Genomic DNA, 21,122 nt, shown 5'->3' on the forward strand with positions numbered 1-21,122 from the left:
TGTTTTTGCATCCTTTAATCCAAATTTTTCTGTTATGTCTTGAATCATGTGATTTTGATTCAGTAGGAAACTTCCATCTTCTTCTCTTTCTACTTGTATTCCTAGATATTGTTTTACATTTCCCAAGTCTTTGATTTCGAAATGTTGCTTCAGGATTTTTAGAATGTTTTCGTTATCCCTTTCTTGTTCAAAACAAATCAAAATATCGTCTACATATATGAGTATATAATTCCATCTATTAATCAGCCTTTTTGTGTATAAGCATGGATCAGCTTTGCTTCTTTGAAATTTTTCATTTGTAAGTACTTCCGTGATTTTGTCATTCCACGCTTTAGCTGCTTGCTTTAAACCATATATATTTTCTGTAGTTTAGAAACTTTGTTTGGATTTCTTTCATCTTTGAATCCTGGAGGTTGTTCCATATAAATGTCTTTCTTTAATTTTTCTTACATCTGAAGCATTCTCTTGTCTCTTTATTATAGGGTTTTTTTAATTCTGTAGCTTTAAGAGCGTTTTCACTGTCCTTTTCAGTAGAAGAATCATTTCTTTGTTCTTTTCTTCTCTGATATTTATCTATTAGTCTTGTTTTCACAAAATCTAATGTAATGTCAGTTTCTGGTCTCGTCTCAAAGGCATTTATCAAGGCTGTATACGAATCTGGTAAACTGCACAACAATATAGCTGCTACATGACTTTCTTTAACATCTTCACCAATAGATCTTAGCTGTGATATCACTTCCATCATTGAGAATATGTGCTTCTGCATATCGTCATTTGCACTCAATCTCATACTGTACAGCTTTCTTAATAAAAACAACTTGTGATTCAAGCTAGGTCTTTCATATAGTTTTCTTAATGCTTCCCACATTCCCTTAGCTGTTTCTTCATTTCTTATATGTATTAATTGAGCATCATCCACTAATAAGCTAATGGTGGCTCTCGCTTGTATATCCTTCTTATCCCATGTCTGATTATCTTGATCTGGTCTTGCTGTAACAATTACTTCCCATAGATCATCCTTAGATAACAACATCTCTACTTTGAATTTCCATAACTGATAATTTTCACTATTCAGTTTAGTTACTGTAAATTTCAGTTCTGTGTTACTCATCATCTTTATATAGTCTTACTTGTTTAGAGAGTTGTACTGAAGATATTCTCCTGTATGTCCTGTGAATTCTCTGCAATTATATCCAGCTCCTGGGATGCTGAATTCCTCTGTCACTCTGTATCTGGATTTAGTTCCTTCTGTTTACAGAGCTTATCTGTGTGCTCCGTTATCTGGGCTATAAACCAGGATCCTTCTGCCTGAGCTTGTAGTGCAGACCTGTAGTGTCTGGGGTGCCTGGGGTTATCTGGGGTGCCTGGGCCCATAACCTGTTGCAGAGTGCGTCTTCTTGCAGTCACCGCTGTACTTAGGAGAGCTTCAATCAGCAAGATATCTTGAGTAAACAGTATTTACTTCATACTGGATAAACATGAGATACAATTCAGTGTCACACAGTCCGTGCACTGAAGACAACACATTCATGAAGAAAAGCAAGACCGAAAGTAAGAAAACAACCAACCACTGAGAGCTTCCCTCCCCACATTACAGCAAGTATATAACTTTACACACTATCGCCATCTGCTGTCTGGTTAGTATAAAGTCCTCCTTTCACTTATAATAAGTCCCAATCTGTTGCATATGCCAACATTATACACCTACCAAGATATTGCAATACAAACTAGACATTTGCAGCTAGAATAATCATTTACCACATTAACAATATACAGTCATGGCCAAAAGTATTGACACCCTTGCAATTCTGTCAGATAATACTAATTTTCTTCCTGAAAATTATTGCAAACACAAATTATTTGGTATTATTATCTTCATTTAATTTGTCTTAAATGAAAAAAAACACAAAAAGAATTGTCCTAAAGCCAAATTGGATATAATTCCACACCAAACATAAAAAAGGGGGTGGACAAAAGTATTGGCACTGTTCGAAAAATCATGTGATGCTTCTCTAATTTGTGTAATTAACAGCACCTGTAACTTACCTGTGGCACCTAACAGGTGTTGGCAATAACTAAATCACACTTGCAGCCAGTTGACATGGATTAAAGTTAACTCAACCTCTGTCCTGTGTCCTTGTGTGTACCACATTGAGCATGGAGAAAAGAAAGAAGACCAAAGAACTGTCTGAGGACTTGAGAAACCAAATTGTGAGGAAGCATGAGCAATCTCAAGGCTACAAGTCCATCTCCAAAGACCTGAATGTTCCTGTGTCTACCGTGCGCAGTGTCATCAAGAAGTTTAAAGCTCATGGCACTGTGGCTAACCTCCCTAGATGTGGACGGAAAAGAAAAATTGACAAGAGATTTCAACGCAAGATTGTGCGGATGTTGGATAAAGAACCTCGACTAACATCCAAATAAGTTCAAGCTACCCTGCAGTCCGAGGGTACAACAGTGTCAACCTGTACTATCCGTCGGCGTCTGAATGAAAAGTGATTGTATGGTAGGAGACCCAGGAAGACCCCACTTCTTACCCAGAGACAAAAAAGCCAGGCTGGAGTTTGCCAAAACTTACCTGAAAAAGCCTAAAACGTTTTGGAAGAATGATCTCTGGTCAGATGAGACAAAAGTAGAGCTTTTTGGGCAAAGGCATCAACATAGAGTTTACAGGAGAAAAAAAGAGGCATTCAAAGAAAAGAACACGGTCCCTACAGTCAAACATGGCGGAGGTTCCCTGATGTTTTGGGGTTGCTTTGCTGCCTCTGGCACTGGACTGCTTGACCGTGTGCATTTGCATTATGAAGTCTGAAGACTACCAACTAATTTTGCAGCATAATGTAGGGCCCAGTGTGAGAAAGCTGGGTCTCCCTCAGAGGTCATGGGTCTTCCAGCAGGACTTTTGTCTGGCCCATTTTTGGAGTTTTGTGTGAAATGATCAATGCTTTGCTTTTTGCTTCATTCTCTTTTGTGTTTTTTCATTTAAGACAAATTAAATGAAGATAATAATACCAAATAATTTGTGTTTGCAATCATTTTTCAGGAAAAAAAAAATGAGTATTATCTGACAGAATTGCAGGGATGTCAATACTTTTGACCATGACTGTATAGAGTGTATTTCTGAATCTTTTAATGTTAGCTTCATTGGAAAAAACTGTGCTTTTCTTTAAAAAATAAGGACATTTCTAAGTGACCCTAAACTTTTGAATGCTAGTGTATGTTATCACACCCACAGGGATGTGATAACATAGAAAGATGGCCGACTAGTCTGGAGAGACCAACACCTCATCTACTAGTCAGAGCCCTAATTAGCATAGGAAAAGCGGAAATTATAAATGTTTTTTTTATAAACATTAATTACACTGAATAACATTATACAGGGCTGGTTAGGGAGGACAATGGGCGACCTGATAGGTTCCCTCTAAGAGAAAAAATAAATATCACAGTTTTAGCAAAAGAGAAAGAACATTCTCCATTCTTGATGAGGACAGAGAGAAGACATCTTCTATAAATCTGAGGTAACTGAGAAACAACATCCATTATTGTATCTGAGGCAGAAAGACAGAGGCAGAGAGCGTCCTCCATTATATCTGGGGCACAGAGAGGGGGAGTCATGTGTTCCCCATAGACACATCCCAATATATCACCATGACAGCCGGGGTCTAACAATGGGGTCCTAGAACGGGGTCATTAAATTATAAAGAGAAAACAACAAGGTAAAATCCAGCTACATTCACTGAAGAGAAAAAGTTCTACTGCTGGGATAATCTGTCCCCAGAATGTCTCTATTACATGTACAGCTCCCCCCGCAGATAACAGCCCCTCATACATCTATAGCACCGGCACAGGGGCCACATCTCCAGCCCTGGGAAACTGATCCAGGAGGTCGGTGCTGTGTCCCGGGGTCATCTGTATCTGCACCAGGAGTGGGGGAAGGGAGGAGTTACTTATTAGGAGGTGGGTGACATATTATGGGGGGCAACTTGTACTGTCATAATGTGTGTCTGGGGATGGCGGTACTGGGGGGGCATTATACTGTGTGTGTAGCAGAGGTAGAGGCTAAATCCAAGTCGGCTAAGGGACCTCTGCTGACGTCGTGCCCATGTGACCAGAAGGGGCGGCGCTTCTTTCTCCATAGAGCAGACAGAGCAGACATGAGGAAGCTGTGGATGTCATGGCGGGATTTCGTGCAGGATTTAGATTTTGAGTGTTTTGTGCAGGATTTGCCTCTTCCTCCATAGAGCAGAGCAGACAGGAGGAAGCTGTGGATGTCATGGCGGGATTTCGAGGAATTTGTGCAGGATTTGGAGTGTTTTGGGTCGTTCTCCATAGTCACAGATCAGGTAAGTGGGAGTCTGCCTGGGGAGAAAGGGGTGATGTTGCATGGGGCTGCATGTGCATGCTGAACGGGGGTCTGCCTGGAGAGAAGGGGGTGATGCTTGCGTGGGGCTGCATGTGCACGCTGGAGGGGGGGATCTGCCTGGGGAGAAGGGGTGGCGATGCTTGCATGGGGCTGCATGTGCATGCTGGAGGGGGGCTTGCATGGGGCTGCATGTGCATGCTGGAGGGGGTCTGTCTGGGGAGAAAGGGGTGATGTTTGCATGGGGCTGCATGTGCATGCTGGACGGGGGTCTGCCTGGGGAGAAAGGGGTGATGTTGCATGGGGCTGCATGTGCGTGGGACTGCATGTGCATGCTGGACAGGGGTCTGCCTGGGGAGAAGGGGGTAATGTTGCTTGCATGGGGCTGCATGTGTATAGTGGAGGGGGGTCTGCCTGGAGAGAAGGGGGTGATACTTGCATGGGGCTGCATGTGCACGCTGGAGGGGGTGTCTGGGGAGGAGGGGGTGATGTTTGCATGGGGCTGCATGTGCATGCTGGAAGGGGGGGGTCTGCCAGGGGAGATGGTGCTTGCATGGGACTGTGTGCTGGTGGTCTGCCTGGGGAAGCTGGTGATGCTTGCATGGCACTGCGTACTGATGGTCTGCCTGGAGAAGGGGGTACATTGCTTGCGTGGGACTGCGTGCTGGGGGCGCTACCTAGGGAAGGTGGTGACATTGCTTGCGTGGGACTGCGTGCTGGGGGTCTGCCTGGGGAAGGGGATGATGCTTGCGTGAGACTGCATGCTGGGGGTCTGCCTGGGGAAAGGGGTGATGCTTGCGTGGGACTGCGTGCTGGGGGTCTGCCTGGGGAAGGGGGTGATGCTTGCGTGAGACTGCGTGCTGGGGGTCTGCCTGGGGAAGGGGGTGATGCTTGCCTGAGACTGCGTGCTGGGGGTCTGCCTGGGGAAGGGGGTGATGCTTGCCTGAGACTGCGTGCTGGGGGTCTGCCTGGGGAAAGGGGTGATGCTTGCGTGGGACTGCACGCTGGAGGGGCCTGTCTGGGGACGGGGGTGATGCTTGCATGGGACTGCACGCTGGAGGGGCCTGCCTGGGGAAGGGGGTGACGTTGCTTGCCTGGGACTGCGTGCTGGAGGGGCCTGCCTGGGGAAGGGTGACTGCATGCTGGGGGTCTCTGTTGGAAGGGGGTCATGTTCCTTGCGAGCGGGGCTGTGTGTCTGTTGGGAAGGGGGGCTGCGTGCTGGGGGTCTCTGGGGAAGAGAGGCTGTGTGCTGGAGTCTCTGTTGGGAAGGGGGTCATGTTGCATGCGTGGGGGATCTGTGTGCAGGGGGGTCTACCTGCAGAGTGGGGCTGATGTTATTTGCATGGGTCTGCATGGTGTGGGGGGCTGTTTTCACGTACTGTGCAGGTCAGTGTGTGATGTCACCTGCGGTGGGGGGTGTGTAGGGAAGAATAGTGTGAGGGGGCGAACAGGGGAGGGGATGAATGATGATGGAGATCTGAGGGATTGATATTACTTAACATGAGAATCTCTGCCTGATGGTGAGAGTCGGTCCTGTTGTGTGTTTTTTTTTTTTTTTTTTACATAAAACTTTCTTATTAATATTATTGAGCGCACATGACGTCGGGTTGATGACTGACCTATGACCTCTGGGAGCAAAACTGCGTGATAATGTCTCCAGATCCCGGGCTTTATTCTCTCCTCGCATGCTATTCTGTTCAGTATTAGCCTGGTGGCCACTGGTGTCAGCCACTACTTGAGTTTTCTACATGATTTTTTCTGTTTTATTCTAGGTATTGTGGCTTTTCCCCATCCTGTGTCCCTCAGAGCAGTGACCTCCCTACAGATGTCATTTCATCACTGGACTTCTCTTCACCAAGTGGAATGCTTGTACCCCCACAATCCATGTGAGGACCCAAAGTGATGACACTGTGGGTGTCCGATAATGTCGGGTCCCTCCGCCTCCCCGGCCCCGTCGGGTCCCTCCGCCTCCCGGGCCCCGTCGGGTCCCTCCGCCTCCCCGGCCCCGTCGGGTCCCTCCGCCTCCCCGGCCCCGTCGGGTCCCTCCCACCCTTGATTTTGGGGGTGACAGGTTCCTTTTAAGCACCACAATACAATTTTTGCAGCTAAAGCACATTTTTTTGGTACAAAATGTGTTTTGCTTTTTTGTCATTAATCTGTCTTTAATGTTTAATTTATTGTTTTGATTTCTTAATCTCTTTATTATTCATTTGTATGTATGCATATATATCTCTTCTTTATTTCTAACTATTTGACTTGTAATAAACTTGTTTGACAGCTATGAGTTGAATTTTCATTTCTATAATTCTTAAGCGCGGGGTGATATTAGTGGAGGGTAACGGAGTTGGATCTGTATCAGGCTGAGCTTACACATTGCAGGTTATTGGGGAAACGATCTGTAGGGACGTCCTCACCAGTAGACCGGACCCGCACTTCCATGTAGCCCATACAGCCGGACTAGCTGTATGTTTTTTTTTTAAGTCCATAATTGTTTTTTCTTTAAAAGACATAAGCTGGTTTTCTATGAGGGTTTCACTGCTGCTGCCACCACTGATGGGACAGGCTGTGACATATTTTCCAAAGGAATAATGTATCTCGGGAATGTTAGGCAATATTCACATTTTAATTTTTTTGTACTAATGGTTTACAAAATTCTGACGACCTGTGACACAGCTGGAATGAATATGTCGCATGTATTTGTCTTGCTCTATCAATTAAGGAATGTTTCCCTCAGACCTCCTGGAGACTTCACAACCCTGGATCAGACCTAAATCACAGGACAATAAAACCTCACCCTCCTCATCTATGAACTGCTGCAATATTTCTGGCCACAACTGTTTCCCCCTCCCATATTGATAGTTCTGCATCACTTGTCTTATTTATGGCCAGTTCTGTATAATATGTGACTCTTCACATTTTATCTCGCTTTTGTTAGCATATGGCTATGTTCACACGTTCCTGATTTCCCTCCTTTTTTTTCAGGCCTAAAACCGCAGCTCTTGGCAGAAAACGCAGGTCCTTTTTTTGGTGCTTTTTCGATGCGTTTTTTGATGCAGTTTTCTATGCAGAGTCTGTGTGTTTTCTAGGAAGTTTTTTAGGGTTAAAATGGCTGAAAATACCCTAACCCTACCCCTAACCCTATTCTAACCTTAGTGGAAAAAAAAAAAAAATTCTTAATTTTTTTATTGTCCCTACCTATGGGGGTGACAAAGTGGGGGGGGGGGGGGTCATTTACTATTTTTTTTATTTTGATCACTGAGATATAACCTATCTCAGTGACCAAAATGCACTTTTGTAACGAATCTGCCGGCCGGCAGATTCGGCGTGCGCACTGCGCATGCGCCCGCCATTTTGCAAGATGGCGGCGCCCAGGAAGAAGACGGCCGGACGGACACCGGGAGGCCGGGTAAGTATAAGGGGGGGAGATGAGGGCACGGGGGGGGGGGGCGTCGGAGCACGGGGGGGTGGCATCGGAGCACGGGGGGTGGGATTGGGGCACGGGGGGGCCGCCACACTGCAGCGGTTCTGCACCACAAACCGCAGAAAACCCGCAGATATTTTTTTCATCTGCGGGTTTTACTGCGGGTTTGACCTCACAATGGAGGGCTATGGGTGCAGAACCGCTGCAGTTCCGCAAAAAGAAGTGACATGGTACTTCTTTTTTACCGCGGCTATTCAGTGCGGCTTTTTTCGCGATTTTCCGCAATGTGGGCACAGCAGTTCCTGTTTTCCATAGGGTACATTGTAATGTACCCTGCATGGAAAACAGCTGCGGACCCGCAGCGGGAAAATCGCGGCGATTCCGCATGTAAAAAAGGATGGTGTGAACATGGCCTAAAAATCGGATGAGTGCAATCCTGTAAATGTCGGCTGCCCTCGGAGCAATGTTCTTCTATCAGGCCGGGCAGATCTGTATTCAGCTGCAATGTGACTGAGATCAGATGGGTGTGAGCACAAAACATAGGATGCCATACGGCCCATCAGTGCGACATTTATGAAGATACAATTCTGTAACATGGAAAACTGGAAATGGTCCTGTAAGATTAATAAAAACTGGGCTAGTACACCAATGAGAAGTGGGAACAAATCGTGGATCCGTTCTGGATGAGAGTGGGAGCGCTTTCTGTATCCACTGCTGTAAGCCTCCTCCTATACTAAGCCTGATAAAGACCGGAGGAGACTCCCAAGACGCTGGCTGCAATCATTGTTACACTTCTCCTTTAAAAGGGTATCAACCACTAATGATTCTCAAATTTTAAAATTTAATTTTTTTTTTTTTAATAGAAAAATTTAGACAATTACCGTATACTGTTTATTTACCACCCTTGTGCAGCATGCCGTAACAACCTGATGCATGCTGCCAGTAATGAAGCATGGTTCAGAGTGCCCTAATTCAGCCTCTTCTCTACTGGGAATTATTGTTGGGGGAGTGACATGAGGAGAGCATCAAATGAAGGTTGTGGTGGAGGTCACATAGTTGATCTGGCCCGTTACGTGTCTACATGAAACACGTTCCTCTGGTGCATGCAGTCCACGGGATGTTGTGCACCATATCCTAGGCACGAGCACTGCTGGATGGATAGTGAGGCAAGAACATGTGCAGACGGTGTTTGGATGGCTGAGAGCGCCTCTAGTTCTTTCCAATGGGTCCACTGCTGAAAGCGCAGTTTTCACCTGAGGACCGTGGGCATCTTTCTACCACCTCACCCCCTTGCAAATCGGCCAAGCAGTATCATCCCAAAGTCCTGAAGCAGTCTCTTCAGATTTTTTTTTTTTTTTTTTAACATTTTCTTAACCTGAGCACCACCTGCATCTGAGTTCTAAGTACGAGCTGCAGTAGAGTATACACCTTAAAAAACATGACAGATGTGAGCTTTCCTCCTGCTCCCTCTTCTGCTGCGGTCTTGACCTCTTCATCCAGCTCACGAACAACAGCCTACCCACAAAGACAGGATGTGATCGCACCACCAGCAGCAGTGTCACCAAGCATCTCAACCCTGTCCCATGGAAGTGTTCATCTCTCCATCACCCAAACCCCATAAAGAGGAAATACCCCACTACCCGCCCACAGGCCCTGGTCCTGAATAACAGCATTTACCAATTCCTGGCCTTTGAAACACTGCCATTCCAGCTGATGGAGAAAAACCATTTTTTAAAAATGATGGTGGTGGCTGTTGCGAAGTACGTGGTTCTCATCCACCACTAATGTTTCAAGTTGGCCATCCCTGCCCAGCACACACATGTTGCAACCAAAATCAGGTGTGCACTGTGCAACGCCATCAGTGGCAAGGTCCAGATAACTACCGATACATGGACCAGTAAGTATGGGCAGGGACGTTACATCTCCCTATCTGCACACTGGGTAAATGTGGCAGCTGGGACAGAGGAGGAAGGCGTTCTAGCGCATGTCCTACATCTATTGTTGGACATTGCTCTGCCCATGTGGCCTACTCCACTTACTCCATCACCTAGCAGTAAGACTAGCACCTGCAACTTCAACACAGCCAGGGGGAAAAGACAGTAGGCTATTCTCAAACTCATCATTTTGGGGGACAAGTTCCATACTGCGCAAGAGCTGTGGACAAGGAATAAACGAGACTGATGAGTGGTTGGTGCTGCTGGACCTAAATCAAGACCTGGTGGTGTGCAATAACGGGCGAAATCTGGTAGCAGCTTTAGGCCTAGCTGGTTTGACCACATCCCTTGCTTGGCACATGTGTCTAGTTTAGTGGTGCAAATCTTTCTTAAAAATTACCCATACGTGAGAGGTCGTCTGTGCACGATTATGGCGTTCACACCCTACAGCTGCTCGACGGTCTGCGCTGCAGCTTCACTTCTACCTTCTCGATCAGCGCCTCATATGCGACATATCAACAAGGTGGAACTCAAAAGTTGCATACGCTGTAGAGGCTGTGCGAGCAGAAGCAATACTGGAGTTTCAGCTGCAGCACGCACGGGTGAGTAGCTCTGTGGAACAACACTTCACCATGTCGTGAACACAACATGTTGGCACTCAAAGTAGCTCACGGGCATCACTGGAGCATGGCAGGGAGGACATAGACCATACACCTCCCACAGAGGACAGTTTGTCTTTGCCTCTGGGCAGCCTGGCATGAATTATTATTATTTATATAGCATAATTAATTCCATGGTGCTGTACATGAGAAAGGGGTTACATAAAGGATTTATGTTCTATGGGATAATGGGGAAGAGACAGAAGGTCGGTGTGCAGCAGCTCTGGTGGTGGGGAGGCGGCAGAATGGTTATTGCAGGCTGTAGGCTTTCCTGAAGAGATGGGTTTTCAGGTTCTGTCTGAAGGATCCGAGGGTGGTGGTACTGGTGGCTAATCAGACGTGTTGAGGTGTTGAATTCCAGAGGATGGGGGATACTGGGGAGAAATCTTGGAGGCGGTTGTGTGAGGAATGAATAAGTGTGGAGGAGAGTAGGAGGTCTTGGGAGGATCGAAGATTACGTGAGGGAAGATATTGGGAGAATAGTTCAGAGATATAGGGAGGGGACAGGTTGTGGATGGCTTTGTAGGTCAGTATTAGTAGTTTGAATTGGATTCGTTGGGGAATTGGGAGCCAGTGGAGGGATTTGCAGAGGGGAGGAGAGAGGTGGATTAGCCGGGCAGCAGAGTTGAGGACAGACTGGAGTGGTGCAAGAGAGTTAGCAGGGAGGCCACAGAGGAGGGTGTTGCAGTAGTCGAGGCGAGAGATGATGAGGGCATGCACAAGCGTTTTAGTAGATTGAGGGCAGAGGAAGGGACGGATTCTGGCAATATGTTTGAGTTGGAGGCGACAGGAGGTGGCAAGAGTTTGGACATGCGGTTTGATGGACAGGGCAGAGTCGAGAGTTAGGCCGGCGTCACATTAGCGAGTTTTACGGATGTATGAGAGGTGTAGAAAATACGGATTGCACACAGTACAATGATTCTCTATGGCCCAGCTCCTATCTGCCGTATTTTATAGATCCGTATTATACGGTCTTTTACGGCCGTAGAAAATCGCAGCATGCTGCGTTTGTCAGCGTATTGCGCAAAAAAAAAAATCGCCAATGAAAGTCTATGGGGGCGAGAAAAATACGGATTACACACGGACCAACAGTGTAATAATAATAATTGTCTATACATAGTATAGGGATATACAGTGGGGCAAAAAAGTATTTAGTCAGTCAGCAATAGTGCAAGTTCCACCACTTAAAAAGATGAGAAGCGTCTGTAATTTACATCATAGGTAGACCTCAACTATGGGAGACAAACTGAGAAAAAAAATCCAGAAAATCACATTGTCTGTTTTTTTTAACAATTTATTTGCCTATTATGGTGGAAAATAAGTATTTGGTCAGAAACAAACAATCAAGATTTCTGGCTCTCACAGACCTGTAACTTCTTCTTTAAGAGTCTCCTCTTTCCTCCACTCATTACCTGTAGTAATGGCACCTGTTTAAACTTGTTATCAGTATAAAAAGACACCTGTGCACACCCTCAAACAGTCTGACTCCAAACTCCACTATGGTGAAGACCAAAGAGCTGTCAAAGGACACCAGAAACAAAATTGTAGCCCTGCACCAGGCTGGGAAGACTGAATCTGCAATAGCCAACCAGCTTGGAGTGAAGAAATCAACAGTGGGAGCAATAATTAGAAAATGGAAGACATACAAGACCACTGATAATCTCCCTCGATCTGGGGCTCCACGCAAAATCCCACCCCGTGGGGTCAGAATGATCACAAGAACGGTGAGCAAAAATCCCAGAACCACGCGGGGGGACCTAGTGAATGAACTGCAGAGAGCTGGGACCAATGTAACAAGGCCTACCATAAGTAACACACTATGCCACCATGGACTCAGATCCTGCAGTGCCAGACGTGTCCCACTGCTTAAGCCAGTACATGTCCGGGCCCGTCTGAAGTTTGCTAGAGAGCATTTGGATGATCCAGAGGAGTTTTGGGAGAATGTCCTATGGTCTGATGAAACCAAACTTGAACTGTTTGGTAGAAACACAACTTGTCGTGTTTGGAGGAAAAAGAATACTGAGTTGCATCCATCAAACACCATACCTACTGTAAAGCATGGTGGTGGAAACATCATGCTTTGGGGCTGTTTCTCTGCAAAGGTGCCAGGACGACTGATCCGGGTACATGAAAGAATGAATGGGGCCATGTATCGTGAGATTTTGAGTGCAAACCTCCTTCCATCAGCAAGGGCATTGAAGATGAAACGTGGCTGGGTCTTTCAACATGACAATGATCCAAAGCACACCGCCAGGGCAACGAAGGAGTGGCTTCGTAAGAAGCATTTCAAGGTCCTGGAGTGGCCTAGCCAGTCTCCAGATCTCAACCCTATAGAAAACCTTTGGAGGGAGTTGAAAGTCCGTGTTGCTAAGCGAAAAGCCAAAAACATCACTGCTCTAGAGGAGATCTGCATGGAGGAATGGGCCAACATACCAACAACAGTGTGTGGCAACCTTGTGAAGACTTACAGAAAACGTTTGACCTCTGTCATTGCCAACAAAGGATATATTACAAAGTATTGAGATGAAATTTTGTTTCTGACCAAATACTTATTTTCCACCATAATATGCAAATAAAATGTTAAAAAAACAGACAATGTGATTTTCTGGATTTTTTTTTCTCAGTTTGTCTCCCATAGTTGAGGTCTACCTATGATGTAAATTACAGACGCCTCTCATCTTTTTAAGTGGTGGAACTTGCACTATTGCTGACTGACTAAATACTTTTTTGCCCCACTGTACATGTCAGTGAGACACACACACATGTATATATATATATATATATATATATATATATATATATATATATATTAATATTCCATGCAGCGCTAGATAGCAGAAAAGCCGGTAATTCAATTGCCGGATTTTCCTATCTCCTTCCCCAACCCGACATGATATGAGACATGGTTACATACAGTAAACCATCTCATATCTCTTCTTTTATTACATATTCCTCTTTAGTAATGTAAGAAGTGTCTTGGTGTAAAATTTGGGGGCTCTATCTATTAAATTAAAGGGTAAAATCGCGGAAAACATTGTCGTGGGCTCCCACGCAATTTTCTCCGCCAGAGTGGGAAAGCCAGTGACTGAGGGCAGATATTAATAGCCTGGAGAGGGACCATGGTTATTGCCTCCCCCCCCCCCCAGCTAAAAACATCTGCCCCCAGCCACCCCAGAAAAGGCACATCTGGAAGATGCGCCTATTCTGGCATGTAGCCTCTCTCTTCCCACTCCCGTGTAGCGGTGGGATATGGGGTAATGAAGGGTTAATGTCACCTTGCTATTGTAAGGTGACATTAAGCCAGATTAATAATGGAGAGGCGTCGATTATGACACCTATCCATTATTAATCCAATAGTACGAAATGGTTAATAAAACACACACACATTATTACAAAGAATAAAAGTGCCAGAATAGGCGCATCTTCCAGATGTGCCTTTTCTGGGGGCAGATGTTTTTAGCCAGGGGGGCCAATAACCATGGACCCTCTCCAGGCTATTAATATCTGCCCTCAGTCACTGGCTTTACTACTCTGGCGGAGAAAATTGCGCGGGAGCCCACGCCAATTTTTTCCGCCATTTAACCCTTTAATTTAATAGCTAGAGCGCCCAAATTTTGCACATACAAACTACTAGCATTAGTAGTGTGGAATATGCAAAAAAATGGGGATATGAGATGGTTTACTGTATGTAAACCATGTCTCATATCATGTCGGGTTTAGGAAGGAGATAGCTTTAAAGCCGGTAATTCAATTGCCGGCTTTTGCTATCTCACGCTGGATGAAATATTAAAGGGACACTGTCACCTGAATTTGGAGGGAACAATCTTCAGCCATGGAGGCGGGGTTTTGGGGTTTTTGATTCACCCTTTCCTTACCCGCTGGCTGCATGCTGGCTGCAATATTGGATTGAAGTTCATTCTCTGTCCTCCGTAGTACACGCCTGCACAAGGTAATCTTGCCTTGCGCAGGCGTGTACTACGGAGGACAGAGAATGAACTTCAATCCAATATTGCAGCCAGCATGCAGCCAGCGGGTAAGGAAAGGGTGAATCAAACACCCAAAAACCCCGCCTCCATGGCTGAAGATTGTTCCCTCCAAATTCAGGTGACAGTGTCCCTTTAATATATATACATATATGTGTCTACTGACATATATATACTAGCTATTGAACCCGTTCTACGCCCGGGTGGCGAGCATTTATATTGGTATATGGTCTCCATCCTGGTATGTGCTGCTCCATCCTGCGCCCCCATCCTGTCATGTGCTGCTCCCATCCTGTCATGTGCTGCTCCATCCTGCGTCCCCATCCTGTCATGCGCTGCTCCATCCTGCGCCCCCATTCTGACATGGGCTGCTCCCATCCTGCCACACTCAGCTCTGCTACATCTGCCACACTCTGCTCTGCTACATCTGCCACACTCAGCTCTACTACTTCTGCCACACTCAGCTCTACTACATCTGCCACACTCTGCTCTGCTACATCTGCCACACTCAGCTCTGCTACATCTGCCACATTCTGCTCTGCTACGTTTGCCACACTCTGCTCTGCTACATCTGCCACACCCTGCCTGCTACATCTGCCACACTCTGCTCTGACCCGCTCGGCGCCGAGTGCTGGGGAGCCTGAGCAGGCGGGGACACCGGCGCGCTGTGGGGGTCAGGTGCTGGTATTGCCGCCAGCTCAGGCCCCCCAGCACTTACTATATTCACCTGTCCTCCGTTCCACCGCTGCGCGCCGCCATCTTCCCGGTCCTCTGGCTGTGACTGTTCAGTCAGAGGGCGGCGCCGGTGCGCATTAAGCGCGTCATCGCGTCCTCTGAACTGAAGGTCACAGGCCGAGGACCGGGAAGATGGCGGCACGCAGCGGTGGAACGGGACAGGTGAATATAGCCGATACTCACCCTCCTGGTGGTCCCTGACTCTCCGGTGGAGATCGCGGTGTGCATTCAGTGTTAACGCATACCGCGATCTCCCGGGAGCGTCACTCTGTGAGGCCCAGACTGCGTCGGCGCTTGCGCAGTCTATAAAGTGTTGTGAATTCTGTGGCCAAGCTCCCTCCTGTGGTCGTGAGTGGTACTTCGGCTGGTTCTGTCTGTGAGCTTCCTTTGGTGGATGAGAGTGGTACTGCGGCTTCTGAGTTTCCTTCCTCAGGTGATGAGGTTAAGTCGTTAGGTGCTGCTCTATTTAACTCCACCTGGTGCTTTGATCCTGGCCTCCAGTCTATGTTCTAGTATTGGTCTTGCTTCCTCCTGGATCGTTCCTGTGGCCTCTCTATCCTGCATAAGCTAAGTTCTGCTTGTGTCACTTTTGTTTGCTATATTTTCTGTCCAGCTTGCTATATTGGTTTTTCTTGCTTGCTGAAAGCTCTGAGACGCGGAGGGAGCACCTCCGTACCGTTAGTCGGTGCGGAGGGTCTTTTTGCCCCTCTGCGTGGTTGTTTGTAGGTTTTTGTTTTGACCACAAAGCTATCTTTCCTATCCTCGGTCTATTCAGTAAGTCGGGCCTCACTTTGCTAAATCTATTTCATCTCTGTGTTTGTATTTCATCTTTACTCACAGTCATTATATGTGGGGGGCTGCCTTTTCCTTTGGGGAATTTCTCTGAGGCAAGGTAGGCTTATTTTTCTTTCTTCAGGGCTAGTTAGTTTCTCAGGCTGTGCCGAGTTGCATAGGGAGCGTTAGGCGCAATCCACGGCTACCTCTAGTGTGGTATGATAGGTTTAGGGATTGCGGTCAGCAGAGTTTCCACGTCTCAGAGCTCGTCCTATGTTTTTGGTAAATGTCAGGTCACTTTGTGTGCTCTGAACTTCAAGGTCCATTGTGGTTCTGAATTACCTGTTCATAACAATAAAGGCTTCAGACAGAGTGACGCTCCCAGCGTTATATTATAGATATATATATATATATATATATAGACAGTATATATGTTGTTACGATTTTTTGAGCACATGGATCCATTGTATGTCCATATGTCGGTTTTGCAAGCCTGCGAGAAAATCTCGCAGTACGGATGCCATACGGATTACATACGGAGGATGCCATGCGCAAAATACGCTGACACACCCTGCCTACGGAGGAGATACGGACCACTATTTTGGGGACTTTTCTGCGTATTACGGCCGTAAATTACGGACCGTATTGTCTTACGCCGAGTGTAACGCCGGCCTAAGGGTGGCATGGAAGCCACCACCTGTGAGGTCACTGGAGATTACAGTTTGCGGTTATCACAGAACCCTCTGAGCTGTCAACTGTCACTTGAGGTGAACTCAAAGAGCACAGTGATCGGCAATATGCATAACCTGGCGGAAACATTGTAGTAGGTTGGATTGCCGGACTGCCCCCTGCGTGACACAGGGGCACTACAGTACGGAAGTCCGACAGTGAACCAGTGGAATCATTAGAGTGCATCAGATGGTGAATCACTGTTGGACTGCGTTGCCCACTAGAATTTGTTACATACAGCAAGCTAAATCTAAGTGGGCAGAAGGACCTGCTGTTTTAGCTTACTAAGGCTAGGGTCACATTGCGTTAGGGCAGTCCGTTTAGCGCATAGCGCTATGGACTGTGCTAACGCAATGTCCCAAAAGGGATCGCATTAGCCGATCCCGCTAGCGCAGATCCCTGATCTGCGCTAGCGAGGAACGGACCGCGAACGCTGCAAGCAGTGTTCGCGGTCCGTCACTCAAATGACGGCACATCGCTAGCGCACGCCCAATATACAATACAACATAATGCAATGTGACCCTAGCCTAAGTCTGGTATTAAACCACTTCAAGGGACCTGGTCCTTTATCCCACTTGGATTTAGCTTTCTCACAGTGATCAGGCTAAATTCAAGTTGGCAGAAGGACCTGGTCTTTTAGCCTGCTATATCTAGTAGATCATCTTTCGTCGCAATGCGTCGGGCCGACGTACCGACGGACGTTGTTAAAGTTTTGCACGACGTGGGCAGCGGATGCAGTTTTTCGACGCATCCGCTGCCCATTCTGCAGTCTGGGGAGGAGGGGGCGGAGTTTCGGCCACGCATACGCGGTCGAAAATGGCGGACGCGACGTACAAAAACACGTTACATTGAACATTTTTTTGTGACGACGGTCCGCCAAAACACAACGGATCCGTAGCATGACGGACGCGATGTGTGGTAAAAAAAAACGCATCCTGCGAGCACATTTGCAGGATCCGTTTTTGCCCAAAATGACGGATTGCGACGGATTGCAAGAAAAGGAAGTGTGAAAGAGGCCTTAGCCAAATGGGATTTAGCTTTCTTACAGAGAGCAGGCTAAATCCAAGTTGGCAGAAGGACCTGGTCCTTTAGCTTGCTAGGTCTAGTATTAAAACACTCACAGGGACCTGGTCCTTTAGCCGACCGGGATTTAGCTTTCTCACAGAGACCAGGATAAATCCAAGTTGAAAGAAGGACCTGGTCCTTCAGCCTGCTAGATCTAGTATTAAAACACTCACAGGGACCTGGTCCTTTAGCCGACCGGGATTTAGCTTTCTCACAGAGAGCAGGCTAAATCCAAGTCGGCAGAAGGACCTGGTCCATTTGGCCAATAGTTATAGAATTGACCCCTTCACAACGCATGATGTAGTTACGTCATATATCATAAAAATATATAAAAAAAAATATCACTTTTGCTCCATTTAAAAAAAAAAAAAAAAATTGGGAATTGACATGTTCAGAAAGGTCTGACCAATCAAAATGTAAAATAATCTGATCAGTAAACGGCATAACGAGAAAAAAAACTCGAAACGCCATAATGACTTTTTTTTGGTCGCCGCAACATTGCAATAAAATGAAATAAGAGGTGATCAAAACATGGTATCCGCGCCAAAAAATTAAAAAAAATCCCAAAGGCGATGTGGATGGAAAAATAAGTTATGGGCAGGAAAAAAAAATATTAAAAAAATGAAAATCGCCGGAGAGTTAAATCACTCCTAGGTGCATGCATGGAAAAAAATCTGTGGTTGTGTGATCTACAAGTTACGTCATATATCATAAAAATATAAGAAAAAAAAAAATATCGCTTTTGCTCCATTAAAAAAAATAAATAAATTGGGAATTGATGTGTTCAGAAAGGTCTGACCAATGAAAATATAAAATAAATATAAAATAATCTGATAGGTAAACGGCATAACGAGAAGTAAACTCGAAACGCCATAATTACGTTTTTTTTTGTCGCCGCAACATTGCAATAAAATGAAATAAGAGGTGATCAAAACATGGTATCCGCGCCAAAATGGTATCAATAATAACGTCCCGCCAAAATAATAAAAAAAATCCCATTGGCGATGTGGATGGAAAAATAAGTTATGGGAAGGAAAAAAAATGTTAAAAAACGGAAAATTGCCCGAGGGTTAAAACACTCCTAGGTGCATGCATGGAAAAAAATCTGGTCGTGTGATCTACAAAAATGATCACCAGAAAATAAAACGGGACGCGGATGAGATTGGTGCAGAATATTGTACACACTGGGATTAAGGGGAAAATTCTTGCGTATAAATGTCACATATAAATAAATGTGTAATCAGATGTCATATCTAGTCTGCTGCTCAAAAAAACCACATCACAGTATTCATATATATCTATCTATATACAATAAGGGTCCTTAGCCGACTGGGATTTAGCCACAACCGTGTAGCAGAGGGCACAGTACTAGGCGAGGATTATGTGTCTCCTTAGTTGGGTCGTATCTATCAGAGGGGAATAAAAACGTTATTGATTTTTATAAAATGACAACAACAAAAATCTAAAGTGTCAGCACTGAATGGGGTTAATGTCCCCCCCACCCAAGTAACGGGGCTCCAGCACCTACCTCCACCTGCAGAGCCGCACACCACATATATGGCTGCTCTGTGCGCACAGGACCTGTGATGAGGTCACAGGAGGGGAGGAGTCAGGGGTCACATGATCAGGGCCCTCAGTGTATGCAGGACTGCTGTGCTGGTTGTCATGGTGCTGGATAAGGAGAAGTTTATGTGTGGGGTCAGGAGGGGTTTACAGTGTGGATGTAGCGGAGCCGTGTGTGTACGAGGTGTACGGAGCGGAGCCGTGTGTGTACGAGGTGTACGGAGCGGAGCTGCGTGTGTACGAGGTGTACGGAGCAGAGCCGTGTGTGTACGAGGTGTGCGGAGCAGAGCCGTGTGTGTACGAGGTGTACGGAGCAGAGCCGTGTGTGTACGAGGTGTACGGAGCAGAGCCGTGTGTGTACGAGGTGTACGGAGCCGTGTGTGTACGAGGTGTACGGAGCAGAGCCGTGTGTGTACAAGGTGTACGGAGCAGACCCGTGTGTGTACGAGGTGTACGGAGCAGACCCGTGTGTGTACGAGGTGTGCGGAGCAGACCCGTGTGTGTACGAGGTGTGCGGAGCAGAGCCGTGTGTGTACAAGGTGTATGGAGTGGAGCCGTGTGTGTACAAGGTGTATGGAGTGGAGCCGTGTGTGTACGAGGTGTACGGAGTGGAGCCGTGTGTGTACGAGGTGTACGGAGAGGAGCCGTGTGTGTACGGAGCGGAGCCGTGTGTGTACGAGGTGTACGGAGCGGAGCCGTGTGTGTACGAGGTGTAAGGAGCCGTTCCGTGTGTGTACGAGGTGTACGGAGCGGAGCCGTGTGTGTACGAGGTGTACGGAGCGGAGCCGTGTGTGTACGAGGTGTACGGAGCGGAGCCGTGTGTGTACGAGGTGTACGGAGCGGAGCCGTGTGTGTACGAGGTGTACGGAGCGGAGCCGTGTGTACGAGGTGTACGGAGCGGAGCCGTGTGTGTACGAGGTGTACGGAGCGGAGCCGTGTGTGTACGAGGTGTACGGAGCGGAGCCGTGTGTGTACGAGGTGTACGGAGCGGAGCCGTGTGTGTATGAGGTGTACGGAGCGGAGCTGTGTGTGTACGAGGTGTACGGAGTGGAGCCGTGTGTGTACGGAGCAGAGCCACGTGTCTTATTGTGCCTCCCCCTTAGCACACCCAGTCTTCCCCTTACAGCCCCGTTTCTCTGCCCTGGGCCCAGTCCCAGTGGTGCGGCTCGCTCTCTTACAGATTTGGGACATCTTGGTAGAAGTCGCTGCCGGTCTGTTACTTAGGCCGGAGTCACACTACAGCGAGATATGGACGAATCTCGCAGGTTAAAACCAAGCTCTGGCACCGGCACTCGGGAGTGGAGTGTGCGGCTCCATGTATTGCTATGCGGCCGCACGCACTGGAGTGCCGGTGCCAGAGCTTGGTTTTAACCTGTGAGACTCAGCTGTATCTTGCTGTGTGTCATCCCGGCCTTAGGCCGGCATTACACTTAACATATGGGAAATCGATCGGAGTCTCCCTGTCGAGAGTCGCACAAGTGTTCTCCGTATGGTGATCTGTGTAATGTGTTTGCAATGCGATTTCCTCGCGCCTATGTATCCGTATGGCTTTACATTTCTCGCTGCTTTTCCCCAATGAATTTAATGGCTCAATGGGCTGAAATGAGGAAAATGTGTGCGTATTTCTCCCAAGTCACACGGATGGTCCGTGTGGTGTCTGTTTTTTTCTCGCACCCATAGACGTGCATTGGCGAGACTCGGCCGATATACATGTACAATCGCAGCATGCAGCGATTTCAGTGGCACGCTGAATATGCCCAAGAAAAAAAAACGGTGATGTGAGCTGCCCCATAGATTAACAGTGGTCCGAGTGCTATGCAATGTTTTCTCACATAGCACTCGTCCATATTATACACTAGTGTGACCCCGGCCTAACACGGACTCGCGGTCCCTTTTCCA

At 46.9% G+C, this 21,122-nt stretch overlaps 1 protein-coding gene and 1 long non-coding RNA gene across 6 annotated transcripts in view; one reads left to right on the forward strand and one right to left on the reverse strand.

Annotated features, from left to right (window-relative positions):
• The window catches only part of LOC138663793 (oocyte zinc finger protein XlCOF22-like), a 64,603-nt gene extending 45,349 nt beyond the window's left edge, over positions 1 to 19,254 (reverse strand). For 2 of the 5 annotated variants that reach the window (XM_069750135.1, XM_069750131.1), the window contains exon 1: positions 19,189 to 19,231. The gene's annotated coding sequence lies outside the window, so the exon portion shown is untranslated. Of the gene's footprint in view, positions 1 to 19,188 lie in introns of all 5 variants that reach the window. The other 3 variants (XM_069750134.1, XM_069750132.1, XM_069750133.1) reach the window with 3 other exon arrangements.
• LOC138663806 (uncharacterized) lies at positions 4,013 to 6,641 on the forward strand. The gene is made up of 2 exons (XR_011318240.1): positions 4,013 to 4,343; positions 6,133 to 6,641. It is a non-coding gene; the product is annotated as an uncharacterized lncRNA (long non-coding RNA).
• Positions 19,255 to 21,122: the final 1,868 nt, after the last annotated feature.

This window comes from Ranitomeya imitator, chromosome 2, assembly GCF_032444005.1.
Source record: "Ranitomeya imitator isolate aRanImi1 chromosome 2, aRanImi1.pri, whole genome shotgun sequence".
In the NCBI taxonomy this organism is placed as follows: Eukaryota; Metazoa; Chordata; class Amphibia; order Anura; family Dendrobatidae; genus Ranitomeya; species Ranitomeya imitator.